At 42.6% G+C, this 13,596-nt stretch overlaps 1 protein-coding gene across 1 annotated transcript in view; it reads left to right on the plus strand.

The window, feature by feature from the left end:
• Positions 1-2,486: 2,486 nt before the first annotated feature.
• The window catches only part of MARCHF3 (membrane associated ring-CH-type finger 3), a 136,700-nt gene continuing 125,590 nt past the window's right edge, over positions 2,487-13,596 (plus strand). The window contains exon 1 of the mRNA XM_054589878.1: positions 2,487-2,689. The gene's annotated coding sequence lies outside the window, so the exon portion shown is untranslated. The remainder of the gene's footprint in view (positions 2,690-13,596) is intronic.

Genomic DNA, 13,596 nt, shown 5'->3' on the forward strand with positions numbered 1-13,596 from the left:
CCACAGTCCCTCCTCCATTTTCTCACTCCCAAGTCATTCCACAAAATTCCGCATTCCTTTAAGGGAAAGAACTTTCCTTTGGGGAAATAGGTGGAACTAAACGTGTTTCATATCTAGATTTCCACGGTTTTCTCTTATTTCACACAGATAGGTCTATAATGAGCTCTTAGATAAGCAACAGATCTCATTTTCCTTTGTAGAACAGGGGAATGGCCCGAACTCAAGAGACTATTAGGGGCACTAGGAACCAAAGGAATAAGTCTGTGTCTGAGTGATAAGCTCTTGTCAAATACCAATTACTACAGAAGATGGTGCAGAAATATTAACAGCTTAGATGTGCTCTGTCTCTTCCACGCCATCCATTTTATAAGGGAAAATGAAGCCACCTACTTATCCAAGAGCCCATGTACAGTCATGCCTGTATGGAACAAACAAATGGAGAACCTTAGAAATCAAGGCACAAAAGTCACTTGTTCTAACTTATTTCATTAAAAGAAATTTCCTATTTTCTTTTTTCATCATTAACATAAATATGGTACTACAGCAAGTATATTGAACAGCTGGTGTTTGGCTCCTATTACCAAGGTGATTTTAAAAATAATTGGTGTCTGTAAAAAACCTTCACAGGGTGTGTATGTGATAAACACTGTTGGAAAACTTTTCCTCTAGTTATATCCAGGAGAGGGAAAACGCCAGGAAAATGTATTATTCCCCGTAACCTGCAACCCTGACCAGGACAGACCTGGTATATATCTCATTCATGTGGTCTACACCTAATTCCTCGGCGACTAAGGCCACTCTCCCAGGCCACTCAGAAACTAAGCAAACGTTGAGACTGAATGTTCCCCCTTGCCTCTACCAGTGATTTGGCTCACTGGACGAGGGTTTAAATTTGTGCAATTCCTGCATCATTAACCAATTTTTCAAGGCCTACTAAGACTCCGCACATGACAGGTGAGCTAGATGCAGCTCACGTTTTCGGGGGCAGGCAGTCATTTAAATAAACATCTGTGAAAGTCTGCGCTCCCTCACACATCATATCCTGGTTACCCACACTGAGGGACTAGAACCTTTGGCACTTCTGCGATCTGGTGAAGGTGTGTGTCAGGGCACCGGGAAGCTTGACCCCTTTCCTGCCATGCATACCTTCATTTTACTAACATGGTTTGGGTACCGACCTATGGAAAGTGCAGTTTCGGGCACACAGAGGCCACTACCCATCCACAGCTTATAGTTGAGGGGTTACTAACATTCTAGACCTCAGCCTGGAAAGCAGCAGCCAACCCTGTGCTTTTAAATTATACTCACACCTCCGTATGTGTGCTGCAGCAAAGGTAAAGGCTAAAAACCAGCTGAAGGGCTAACCAGGCCTGCCGGCCAGAAGGGCCAAGCCCACAAAGCCGCCTTCCGGGGCTATTCAGTGGCATCGGACCCAGCGAGCTCAGCCTCCCCGAGGCCCGCCACCGCGGAGGTCTCTGAGCTAGGTCCAGGGGCTTTCCAAGGGAGAAAGGGCGAGAACATGCAGAGTCGGACAGACGTGCTGCGCTGCGGCGTTCCTGCCTTCGAAGATGGACAGTTCTGGCTCCACTGGTGGACCCAAAGAACAGCAGAAGGAGCCACCGCTGAGGATGCCACCCTGCAGGGTAGCTGGATCGGAGGGAGGGTCTCGCGGGTTCCGGCGCCGCGAGTGCCCGAGTCCCCCTTTCGCCCCAAGGGATGATAGTGCCCCGGGCGCCTTGGGTCGAGAAGAGAACCTAGGCGCCTAGTAAGGTCTCCGCTGCCAGTGGTGTTGAGCGTAGGGGTGAGGAGGGGCCGTGTGATGAACTTGCCTAGAGGTTTGAGGTGTCAGAATTTTGTTTCGAGGATAACCACCAGACCGCAATCAGAACGTTTTCCAGGAAGCCCGGAGCTCCCAGTTCCGGGCCCAAGCCTTCGCGGGTGGCTGGGTGGTCCGGCACGGGACTCACCCTCTTTGGGTGTTGGTTTCCCCCGACTGCTGGGAATGCTTTGAAGCCGCCAAGTTCCGCGCCTCCCGTAGGCGCCAGGTGTGGGCGTTGTCTACCGGGTCTCAGCCCGCGCTGCGGTTGTGTTTCTCGCTCCGCAGCGCAAAGATTCGCAGCGGCTCCAGGCCTCTCTCAGCCTTCCGGAGCCGCCAGTTCCCTCTGGAGGCGCCCGGGTCCCGCTGCAGCCTCACCTACAGGCGAGGTCCCTCACCGCAACCAATTTGCCCGCCACGGGAGCATCTCCCCTTCAGCCCTCAGCAGCGGCTATTGGACCGTGGCGGCAGGGCGGAGTCGGGCCCTCGGCACCGCCCTCGGCCGCCCCTAGCCCTGGCGCCACTACGATTGGCTGCGGGAATCCACTAGTCACGTGCTGGAGCGCCCCGCCCCGCGGGGGGCCGACCCGGGATGGCCCCGCCCCCCGCCGTCCGGTCCCGCCTCCCTCAGGAGCCGGGTTTGCTCAGCCCCGCTGTCCGCCTCATTCGTGGAGCAGGTTCATGAATTGTCAGAGCGCTCCCGGCCGCCGCCGAACCCGGCGGTCGCAGGGCTGGTCGTGTTCCTTCTGAGGCGCCTGCCTCAACCTCTGTGCCCCGGCCCACTAAGGCGAAAGCAATCCTTGTTTAGTAGCGACTTGGGATTCAGGACCCGCAGGAGAGGCGTTGGTTTACGATCGGGACTCGGCGACGAGGGTGAGTGGCGGCGCACAAGCGAGAGGCTCCTCTCGGAGCTGTTTGGCTAGCTGGGGGACTGGAAGCGTCCTGGTGCGTGTCGGTCCGTCGGTCCGAGGGTGGTCGCTGTGGGGAGGTCAGAGCTAGCAGGAATTTACTTCTTGTCAAAATCCCTACTCCCGAACTTCTTGTTTCAAAGCGTCGCAACTCGGCCCGGGACGCGACTCTGCGTTCACACGAACTTGGCGTGTTGTAATTGCCCTCACTAGGTGGGCCCAGGGACGCGTACCCTGGCTCTCTGCGGCGGCGATACGCGCGCTGGAGCAGCCTCTATGCCTAGGGTCCTAGATGGCTTGCGGATGGGTTTCTGAAAAATAAACACGCTCCGGAGGCGGTGCGCTACGAAAACCTCGCGTCCGTGTCTGATCAATAGCCTGAGCAAGGGACCATCGGGTTCGGGCTGGGTCTTAATCAGTTAGAGAACTTAAGTGACCAGCAAGGTTCTGTAGTTGATGCTTCAGTGCTTTGCAGTTATTGAAAGGAAATGACAGCATGGATATTAAACTTTGGAAAGTAATTACTTTCTACTAGCACTTGAATCCATGCCACCTGCAAGGTGTGTATGAAGAGTATGTTAGAACCAGGGGGGAGCTACTGTCTGTCCCAGTGCCCGGAGCCCCGGATAATACAAGGCCAGACTCTGAAATGAACCACCAGGTTGGTCGGTTGGTGTTTGCTTGAGCACCTGTGTGTTTAAGTGATGAAGTTGTGACAGGAACTGACAACAGGATTTAAGGAACTGACAACAGGATTTAAGGACACTTCATTTGTGATTCAGTCTGGATTAGATATTTTAAAATCTTAATGATATGGAGTAAAAGCAGCTGGTTTTCTGAGGGCAGTTACATACATGTCTTTTATTTGTGTGGACTAAATAGAATTAAATACAGTATTTTCTTTTAATTCTTATTTGACGTGAATGAGAGCTTGGGTTGGAGACGGGTACAGAATTTGGGAATATTTTGATCTTTGAAAATATATAAAAGCGTTGAGATATACAGTTATCCATGCGTGTATATGCACATGTAGATGTACGTGTATGTGTGTGTACATACATGTGCATGTGTATAAAATTGATAGGTGAATGAAGTAGAAGTAAATGGAGAGGGAAACAACCTTGAACTTCCTTTGGGTGGAGAGATGGACCCTCTGATCTGTGGGATGTAGAATGAGTGTGTGTAAGCATGTCTGGATCTGCCTGATCTGTCTGGGTCAGTGTATGTCCATGAACTTTATGAGCATTCAGTTCAGTACCTCTTGGTGTAAATTCCACATCCCTGTTTTACAGACCAGCAGCTGCCAGCTGACCCATCTGTTAAAACATAGCATGTACATTTCAGTGGAAGCTCTAGGATGGAGCATGGGTAGGGGCAACCCTCAGTAGAAACAACATGCAACAACAAAGCCTGTATCTCAAGTTCTATTTTCATTCAATATTCAGCCTGAACTTGAGATTTGAGTAAGGAAGAAAAAGAGTGTTTGACTCTTCAGAAATGGCAAACTACAATTTGTGAAAATATCATAGCCATGGTTTGGAGAGGGGGAGTTTACAGGAGGAAAAAAATCCCTCTAGAAAAGAAATGTGGTGCTTGTCATATCACCATGCAACACTGGTTTACTGCTTTGCAGTAGCATGTATTTCAGAGACTGTGTTCTTTTGCTTCTTAAGAGAATGCGTTATAACTGAATTGTTTTGCACCCCCCCAAGAAAAATCCTTAAGAGAAGTAAACAGAACTTTATAGCAGAAGCTATTTAATCTGTTAGAGTTAAGACTACCTTAGTAATTCTAATGAAACATATTTTTAGGAATTTATAACTTGGATATAAATTCATAGTTAGCCTAATCACTAGTTGCAATGGTTCACAATTTATAGCTTAAAAAATAATTAAAAACCTTTATCACAAAAATTCTGATGAGTAAAAGAATATGGGAGTGGTTTAACGGCTTAATAAGTTCCTGCAGCCAAATTACTGATACTTTAAAAATCTATAAATTCCTTTAATAGCATAATTATTTTTGGTGACAAAATAAAGCCAATATTTTTGTGAAGCATAGTTGATATTTCCCAATAATTTTATGCTCATAATTATATTTTAATAATGGCATTCATTGTATGTTACAGAATAAACAGCAGTGGTTCTTAAGAATCCATCACAAGTATTGTTTTCATTTTTATGGTACTTAACCATTTTCGGGAAAATATGCAAATCCCTAATGTGTGAGTGTCTGTAAATTTCTGATGGATTACATAGTCATAACAATTTTCTTGCCTTGATATGGATCATCTGAGTCAACTGGGTTGTTCCTTAGAAATTCATTTCACAGGCTGGACTTCAGTCTCCAGGATTCCAGTATGGGGTGGGACTTAGGAATCTGCATTTTTAACAAGCACCCCCAAATGATGCTTGATATAAAAGAACAATATAGTCTGTAAGTTGATTTAACAAGTACTTTTTCCAAAATTTCCAGGTGGCATTTACTGGCCTTGTTAAATCTATGGGTAATGCTTTAGGTCTCTGTCCTCAACAATGGCACCTTTTGTCCTATGTTCAGAAGCGTTTTCGAAGCCTGGGTTATCCTTGTTCCAGGTTACCCCAATTCTAAGGAAGTCTGTTTGGGGGAGCAAGGTAATTTGAGACCCTGCCCTCAGCCTTAGTCCCTCCATTCTCTACTCCAAGTCTAGTGGGTCCCTGGGGTGCTTTGGGGTGACTTTGCCAGTCCCAACTCACATTGCTGGGCATTTCTCCTTGGAGGATAGAAGAATCCTAGTCCTTGGGAGCCACCTTTGACTCTTTGAGAGGCTAGAACCTTAGCAGGACTAGTACCGACCAATCCCAGGTTGGGGGTCTTCTTGGGAAGCTATAGCTGGTTTGCCTCTCTGTCAAGAGTGTCCCAAGCCAACCACCAGAGGCCCAGGGAGCCTTATTTTCAGAAAGTCATCTTAGAAGTATTTTGAGCTGTCCAGTTAATTGGGTATATAGATTTTCTCAGCATCTCAGCAGAATTTATTGCAATCTCTCTTCAAATCAGTGTGAATTTTGATTTATTAATTATTGCCTATTTGTTTTTTTATGTATAGATACTGATGTTTGAATTCTGTTCTCCCATTTCAAACTGGCATAATCCTCAGCTTAAGACTCCCAGATAAGGCTTAAAAGAGAAAGGATCTATGAGAAGTTATGCCCTTCACATTTTCTACCATCTACATACCTAAAAAACCAAATGACTTCTCAGAGGTCAGCAGTACACAGAGTATTTACTTCTTTCATGGCAAAAGGATGTGGGTAAGCTGGGAAACTGAACTTGGATTGTTCCAGGCCACTGCACCATTACAGCGATTTTTACAGAGCAATTTCTGTTTTAAGGAGCACTTGGCAGGCATGTTTATAGGTCACTTATCTTAACAATCCTTTGAGTACAATGATTGTTTTTCCCCACTTTGTTACAGATGAGCAAACAGCAACCACAAAAGGATAATAATATTTAGATCCTGTTTTTCATATTCAAAGATGACACCGATAACTGAGAAGTTGGCCTTGTGTTTTGAATTGTTGTTATTTAGCATCATGGTGGGAGATGATAAAGTTATTCTTAGTCAGTTACACCATCTACAGGTTTGTTTGTTTTTTTTAACCTTTCTTTGAAATTTTTATACTGAATAGGACCTTGAAACAGTTTTCTTTAGAAAGCTACCCACCATATACGATAATTGGTTCAATGACCTTGACCTTAACCAGCCAGTCTTGACCCACAATGGCAAATAATTTGCTAAAGGTCACAGAACACAATGGCAGTAAAGCCTATATGTAGAATTTTTTTGGACCAATATTTTAGACCTGTACTGTTTGCCTGTTGAGTCATGCTGCTAATAATGTTTTTAGACTGGCAGGATAGAGTCGCTTATATTTCACTTGCCCAGCTTTTGTATGCTGGGCAATCTGTATGATTGGATGGACCTAGAAAATTTTAAAAGCCTAATGTAAAATCTCAGCCTCTGATTATACAATGGGACTAATTTGTGCCTAGTTAAAAATGACACTAGAATGCTACTTTTCTTGGAAACGGGTCATAGGTCATTGCAAATTTCTAAGCAACAATTTTGCAATTCTGGTCTCATTTTTTGTTGTTGATATTGTTGTTGATTAGGGGGGTTTGTTTTTGTTTTTGTTCTGTCCATGGCAAAATCTACTTGTAAAAAATTCACTTTTCAAGTCAGTCTGCCCTTATAGCAGCTCTGAATACTAAAATTTTAGCCACAATTCTCCAAAATTCTCCTCAAACTCTTACCTTCACTTTGGTTTCTTGCACCCAGAAACATCTTCTAATATAGAACAGACATTGAACTATAGAAGTGTTATACTAGCTTTAACTTTGTGGTTTTAATTATAACAATAGTAAAAAAATAAATAAAAAGAAGGAAAATATTAAAGTGATGTTGATAAGTGTATCACGTTTGATATTCTCAGCTTATAGTTTCCATGGGAAATTTAAGATCCAGGTGAATGAAGTGACAAATGCACTCATCTGTGACCTTACAGACACTCTTCTGATGCAAGCTGAGAAATATAACTTCAGACAGCATCCTGGGTTACAGAAGAAAAACAAATGTTAAGCACTGAGAAAAAAAGTTGGCAAAAAGTGAAGGGTCAGGGTGGGATGGAATAGGGGGAGTGGTGGGGAAAAAAAATACCTCCAGTAAAATGCCAGACAGGGTGGTAAGAAATTTATAGAGGTGCTGATGGTTTGGGGATTCTTGGGGGCACTGATTCTGTTTTATATTGTCTTCACAACCCGCTTGCCCTGCTTGCATTAAATAATTTATTATAGCAGCAGGCCTTCCTCTGGTTAGTCTCTTTTTTTATAACTTTTTCTTTCTCATCTCTGGGTCTAATCAGAGGCATATATAATAGTGTGGCTGCTCCTGAGTACTTAGGAAACTCCGTGATCAATATCACTATGCTATATTATAAACCCATGGCTGTTCCTTTCTATTTTGCTGTGTTCTTCCCTGTTGTATTAACTCAGTATCTATGTTTTAAACACTATTTTATTAATCTTTGCACAATGAGACTTCTGGGCTTATTCTTCTTGGCTGGAACTATCTTTTAAGCAATCCATCATTAGAACACCATTAATCTAATGATGTATTTATTGCTCACTATTGCAGCACTGGCAAGAAACCCAGTATGGTTCTAAAAATTTGATTAAAAAGAAATCAAGTTTTTGCAAGGCGTAGCCATCCAATTATGTTAGCAGCTGCCAAGTATATTTTATGCTAAGACACACACACATATTTTAAGTGAGCAAAATGTGATCTTTTCAAAAGCTTTTAAAACATTTTACTATTAAATTGGTTGAACAAGAAGATGCCTCATAGGCCCTGGCTGGGTAGCTCAGTTGGTTACAGTGTCATCCTGATACACCAAGGTTGCAGATTTGATCTCCTGTCACAGCACCTACTAGAAGCAACCAATGAATGCATTAAATGGGTGAAGCAGCAAATCGATCTCTCCTTCTCTCTCTAGCAGGCTAGGTAGCTAGCTAGCTACCTCCCTGCCCCTTCCCTTCCCTCTCAAAAATCAAATTTTTTTAAAAATGTCTTGTAATTAGAAAAATTGTGAGTGCATGCCCCACCTCATCCAAAGTTAAAGTATTTTTTTTAGATTATATTCCTAGACACTAAAATGAATAGATCTACTTACTTGATAATTTTAGTTATAAGAACTAGCTCCCAGTCTTTTAATGATCTTCAAGGTAATCATTACAAATCAGAATGAACTTGAATTAATTAAAAAATAGTAATAGAGTATGTATCATGGGTAATACTTCTTCTCTGCTTAGTGAACTCAAAATGTAATTCAAGTACTAGCACCTTTGGGAAGCTTTTCCGTGTCCTTCTTTGGCCTGCTTGTATACCGCCAATGGAACCCTTGCCTCCTCTGGACAGGGAGCTCCTTGAGGGTAGGGACCACACCTTTCATCTTGTAGCTGCTCAAGAGGTGGCTGCTGGGTGCACTACAGGGTACAAAGAATTTCAAGCAAACATTTGCAAGGCCTTAAAAGACCATAACAAAGATATTCACCAAAAGTTTGAATGGAAGCAATAACTGAATCCTAGTGCCAGACTTTGGACGTTAGCACTAATCTCAGCACTTCCTATAAGTACCACCTCCTATTCTTGCCCCCTCCATCTTCAAAGTCGCTCCGCATCATTCCTGCCTTGCCTCTTTCTCTCACTACCTCGCTGTTGTGTCTTCATCAAGAATATCTCCAGCTGTCTCCCTAATCTAGTCTACCTCCTGTGGTTCCCTTTTTGTTCCCACACCCCTTGTCATGTCTTGAAAAGGCAGCTGACTCATGGGCCTCACTTTGAGACATCGGACATCCTCACTCTCATATCTTTTGAAGCCTCAGATATCTTGGTTCCTTTCACCTCGTAGTGGAGGTGACTAGCTAGCTTTGGTTGTGGGAGGACTGGGGGCCTTGGGGGAACGAGATAGTGCTGAGTCTAGAGGCTGCTGATATCCAAAGCTCAGTCTAATGGGGAAACGACATCTGTTGCATGAAGGTTTAAAAAAAAATAATTCTAGCAGATTTTTATTTCAGAAACTAATTTTCATAATACATTTCATTGGTAAATCCTTTTGTTCAGGAGGTGTGCCCTACGTAGTCATTTTTATGACATAATCTGATGGCTTAGGTAAGCACCAGTTCTAACTCAGAGCGGAGTGACTGAGGTCGTGTGCAGATCATGTGTCCCAGTGGAGTTTATGGATCAGCTGAATTAAGCATAACTGCCTGAGGTCAGGGCCATTGGGATAGCCTTTTTTGTAGGTCTCCCCAGGCTCTACACGACTACAAGAGATCAAGGACCCTTATTTTCTATCTCATCTGGGAGATTAAGCCTCACTTAACATAGGTGCTTTCTTCTCATACCTGCCAAGAAAATATTATTAGAAAATTGAGTGATTACATCTAAAAGTTATGTAGATGTTCAAGGCAACAGAAGATAAGCAACCCTAGATTAGAGCATGGACTCAAATACTGGTTTCTTTCAGATCTTGTAAGTCAGGAGCACCTGCTCCTGCAAATCCCGGGGTTTCTTCTTTCACCTAGTAGCTGGCGCCTGGGAGGACTTGAGCAAGGCCCAGGTGAGGAGTAGTGGCAAATGTCTGTGGAATACGAATACATTGCTCATCCCCTTCCCTGCAGCCAATGAGGGTTCTCTCTGTGGTGCCTTACTTTGACATTTTCTTATGTCTGCTTTTAGGTGTCCCAAATACCAAATCTTTTATACTTTGGGAGTATGTTAGACAGAGATTCTTATGGAAAGTTCTCATTCTTAACCTCCTACGTTTCCCTGGTTTCAACTTTTCTTTTTTCCTTTAGCCCCACCCAACAATAATGTTTTCCTTTCCTTGACATTCTCCTTCCCTTCGGTTCTGGTAAGAACTGTACTTTATCAAAGCTGTATTATAATCAGTATTACCATTAATGGTATCCCTGTGGGAGTAACTGCATTTCTGAACATTTTCAAAGGACTTTCCTACAGCATTCCAGTGTATTTTTCTGATGCTAAGAAAAAGATCACAATAATGCAGCTTCTCCTCTCTGGAATATTACGTGTTCTGACAGCCTTATGCAGTGCAAAAGTAATTAGCATCACAAAACCTTGCTTTTTACCAGCCTTGCCATGCTTGCCAGACATCCCCCTTATCCTCCTAATCATTCTTACCACCTCCTGTGTACTTTTTAGTCATTAAGAAACAAGATCACCTGGCTGGTGCAACTCAGTGGATTGAGTGCTGGCCTGAGAACCGAGAGGTTGCTGGTTTGATTCCCAGTCAAGGCGCATGCCTGAATTGTGGGCCAGGTCTCCTGTTGGGGACGTTTGAGAGGCGAGCACCCATTGATGTTTCTGTCCCTCTCTTTCTCCCTCCCTTCCCCTCTCTCTAAAAATAAATAAATAGATAAGTAAAGTCTTAAAAAAAAAAAGGTAAAAAGAAACAAGATCACAAGATAAAAGACATATTCATTACAACCAAGGAGAGGAAGCTTTCTACAGAAACCAAAACAGCTACCCACAGAATGGGGAACAGAAGGGCAAGGCTACCCTGCTTTCTTTAAAAACAGAACATGTGGATTGATGTACCTTTCCTTGGTAAGTTCCTTGTTTTTCCAATTAACCGTGGCTTATGTCTCTTGTGAGGCTGGGTTTATTGCCGTGTAGAAATTGTCAATAGTTGTCACTTTTTTCTTTCCCTTCAGAATTATTTCCAGTGCGTTTTAGTTTTTCTCTCCTTCAGTTATTGTATTTATTTTTGGTATTTCAGGGTTTTTTTTTTCCATGATCTACCTCCTTGAGTTGGGTTGTTTTTAACCTCTCCAGATACTCTTCTACCACTTTCCTACCCCTGACAACATCTCACAGTTAGATACCAGCCTCACATTGAATGAATTTGCATTTTTGCTGCAGATTGGTAATGAAGACACTAAGTGGAATTGTGTTACTGACCCTTTCAAGAGCTAAGGCACCATTTATATCCTGTTTTAATTATGGTCTCTTAGAAAATTTTCCCGTTATAATGTTCACCCCATTTTCTAAGTAATATTTTTCAAATACTATCCAACATTATGAAATCTGTGTGCATTACATTTTCTGCTCTCCATTATGTGTTAAATGTATAATTCTATAATTTTCCAGTAGGAAAATGCTTATAAGACTGGAATAGTTAATTTAGTTTCAACCCATCCTGCTTTTTTGCCTATTGTGAACTATTAGACATTTAGGTAGTCTTACTTAATTCCCAACCCCCACAAGCAGCTCCCCAAATAATCCGACTCCATCTCTTCCTTCCACACTCACTTATTATCTATGCTTTTTTTGAAAGATGGATATTTTCTTTTATTGGTCCCCAGTATTTTCAACTTTAAAATGACTCTACATAGCTGAAAAAATAAAAAACAGCCATTGTCCTTTGATGATAATGGTACTTCCCTCCTTTTTTTCAGGCATGCCTGCCTCCTGACTACAAATTACAATATCGTACCTCTTCTCTGGAGTGCTTCTGCCCCTTAATCCTCTTGTCCCAGTGGAATGTGAAGCAGCTTCTACTTGGCTTTACATCTGCTCTGTGCCTGGGACCTGTGCTAGTCCTACGCAGTCTCTATTGAAATTCTTGTAATTGGATAAGGCCTCACAATTGGTAGCCTTATAGAACAAAAGACCAATGAATTGTGTACTTCATTTAGGTCTTGGGAAGGAGAGGAACAGGTGTCCTAGGCAGGCAGGAGGTGAAAGTCAAAGTTTTTAAACAGATAGAGAAAGCCAGAGACAGAGAGACCTTTTGATACCAACTATCTGTGCCAAAGTACCATCTTCTGGATGTGATTTCTAGGGTGTTTTCTCCTTGGGCCTTTCTGGTTGACTATTCCAGTGTTTCAGTTAAAATTCTGTGTCATGCCATATCCAGGATTGTTAGAGTTCACAGAGCTAGAGTCAGAAATCTTAGTTCCATTCCTAGACCATCCCAGAGACCCCCCCCCCAAAAAAAAAGTGATGTCACTGAATGGAAATGCCCTGCTAGGAGACCTTCTGCACAAAACACAAGAACACAATTCAAATTAACCCTAACAGTAGGGAAGTGTATTATCTATGTGAGAAGTAAGGCAGGTGGCAGGATTGGTTGTTTCAGTGGCAAAGTGGTATCTCCAGGGATACAGGTTGCCTTTCTCTTCCTGTTTTCCTCAGGGACCAACTCACACTAAGACTGGTTCTTTTCTTGTTCGTAGGATGGCTACAGTCATTCAGATGTCACTTGCAGGCATGTCAATATCTAGAGCACAGAAAATGGATACTTTCTTCTAGGGTCTCTTTTTGAAGAATATGAAAACATTACTAAGAAGAATCCCAGTAAGCCTCTTTTCTTTTTCTCATTGATCAGAACAAGATCGCATGCTCATCTCTAAATTGGTCACTAGTGAGAAGAGCAACCATCATTGCCTGAGGGAGAGAGGAGGTGAATTTGAACAAACTCAGGATTCTGTTAGTAAGAAAGAAGTATTGAGTTAGCCAAAAAGTCAGTAGAGTTGTTTCTGTAAAATAAAAAATACAGTTTAATTTTCGCCAATAACTTTATTGATTTGGATATTTTGAGTATGTTGGCTATCTCCTGCGTGGTGTAACATTGATTGTTCTCAATTGATGTCTGGATTTTATCGCTGTCAACTTCAACTGGCCTTCCTGACTGCGGAGCATCATCCAGTGAGCAATCTCCAGCACAGAACTTCACAAACCACTGTTGACATGTTTAATCAGTCACAGCACCTTCTCTACACAGTGCACAAGTCATTTTTTTCTACGTTGCAGTTGCATTTTTACCTTTCTTGAAATAGTAAAGCATAATATGCTGAAAACATTGCGTATTTTCTTCATCTTCAATATTAACATGTCTACACAAAAATTCACCAATTTTGGTAAGTTTTTTTCTTAAATGCATGCTGATATGACAGCTATCACAATACAATCTAACCAGATTGTTTCAAATGAAGTTAAAGACAACTAAGCACAACTAGAGCCATCTTATGGAAAAAACCAAATGAACTTTTTGGCCAACCCAATATGTGTGTGGGAGTGAGGGGGCAATAGATGTTGGCAGGCAATTTTTTGACTTGGAAAGTAACTACAAAATTCCCCTTATGATTGCTGTATAGTTGGTAGTAGGTACCATGAACTGCATGAGCTACACATTTCTGGATGCAAAATGTCAAGGCTAATTTGACAGGGAGAAAAAAAGCCACAATGAAGACTAATTAAGGACAGAGAAATGAGCCAAGATCAATAATTATTCTGATTAGAACCACAAT

This window comes from Pteronotus mesoamericanus, unplaced genomic scaffold, assembly GCF_021234165.1.
Source record: "Pteronotus mesoamericanus isolate MK-2021 breed Mesoamerican mustached bat unplaced genomic scaffold, CSHL_Meso_final scaffold_167, whole genome shotgun sequence".
NCBI lineage: Eukaryota > Metazoa > Chordata > Mammalia > Chiroptera > Mormoopidae > Pteronotus > Pteronotus mesoamericanus.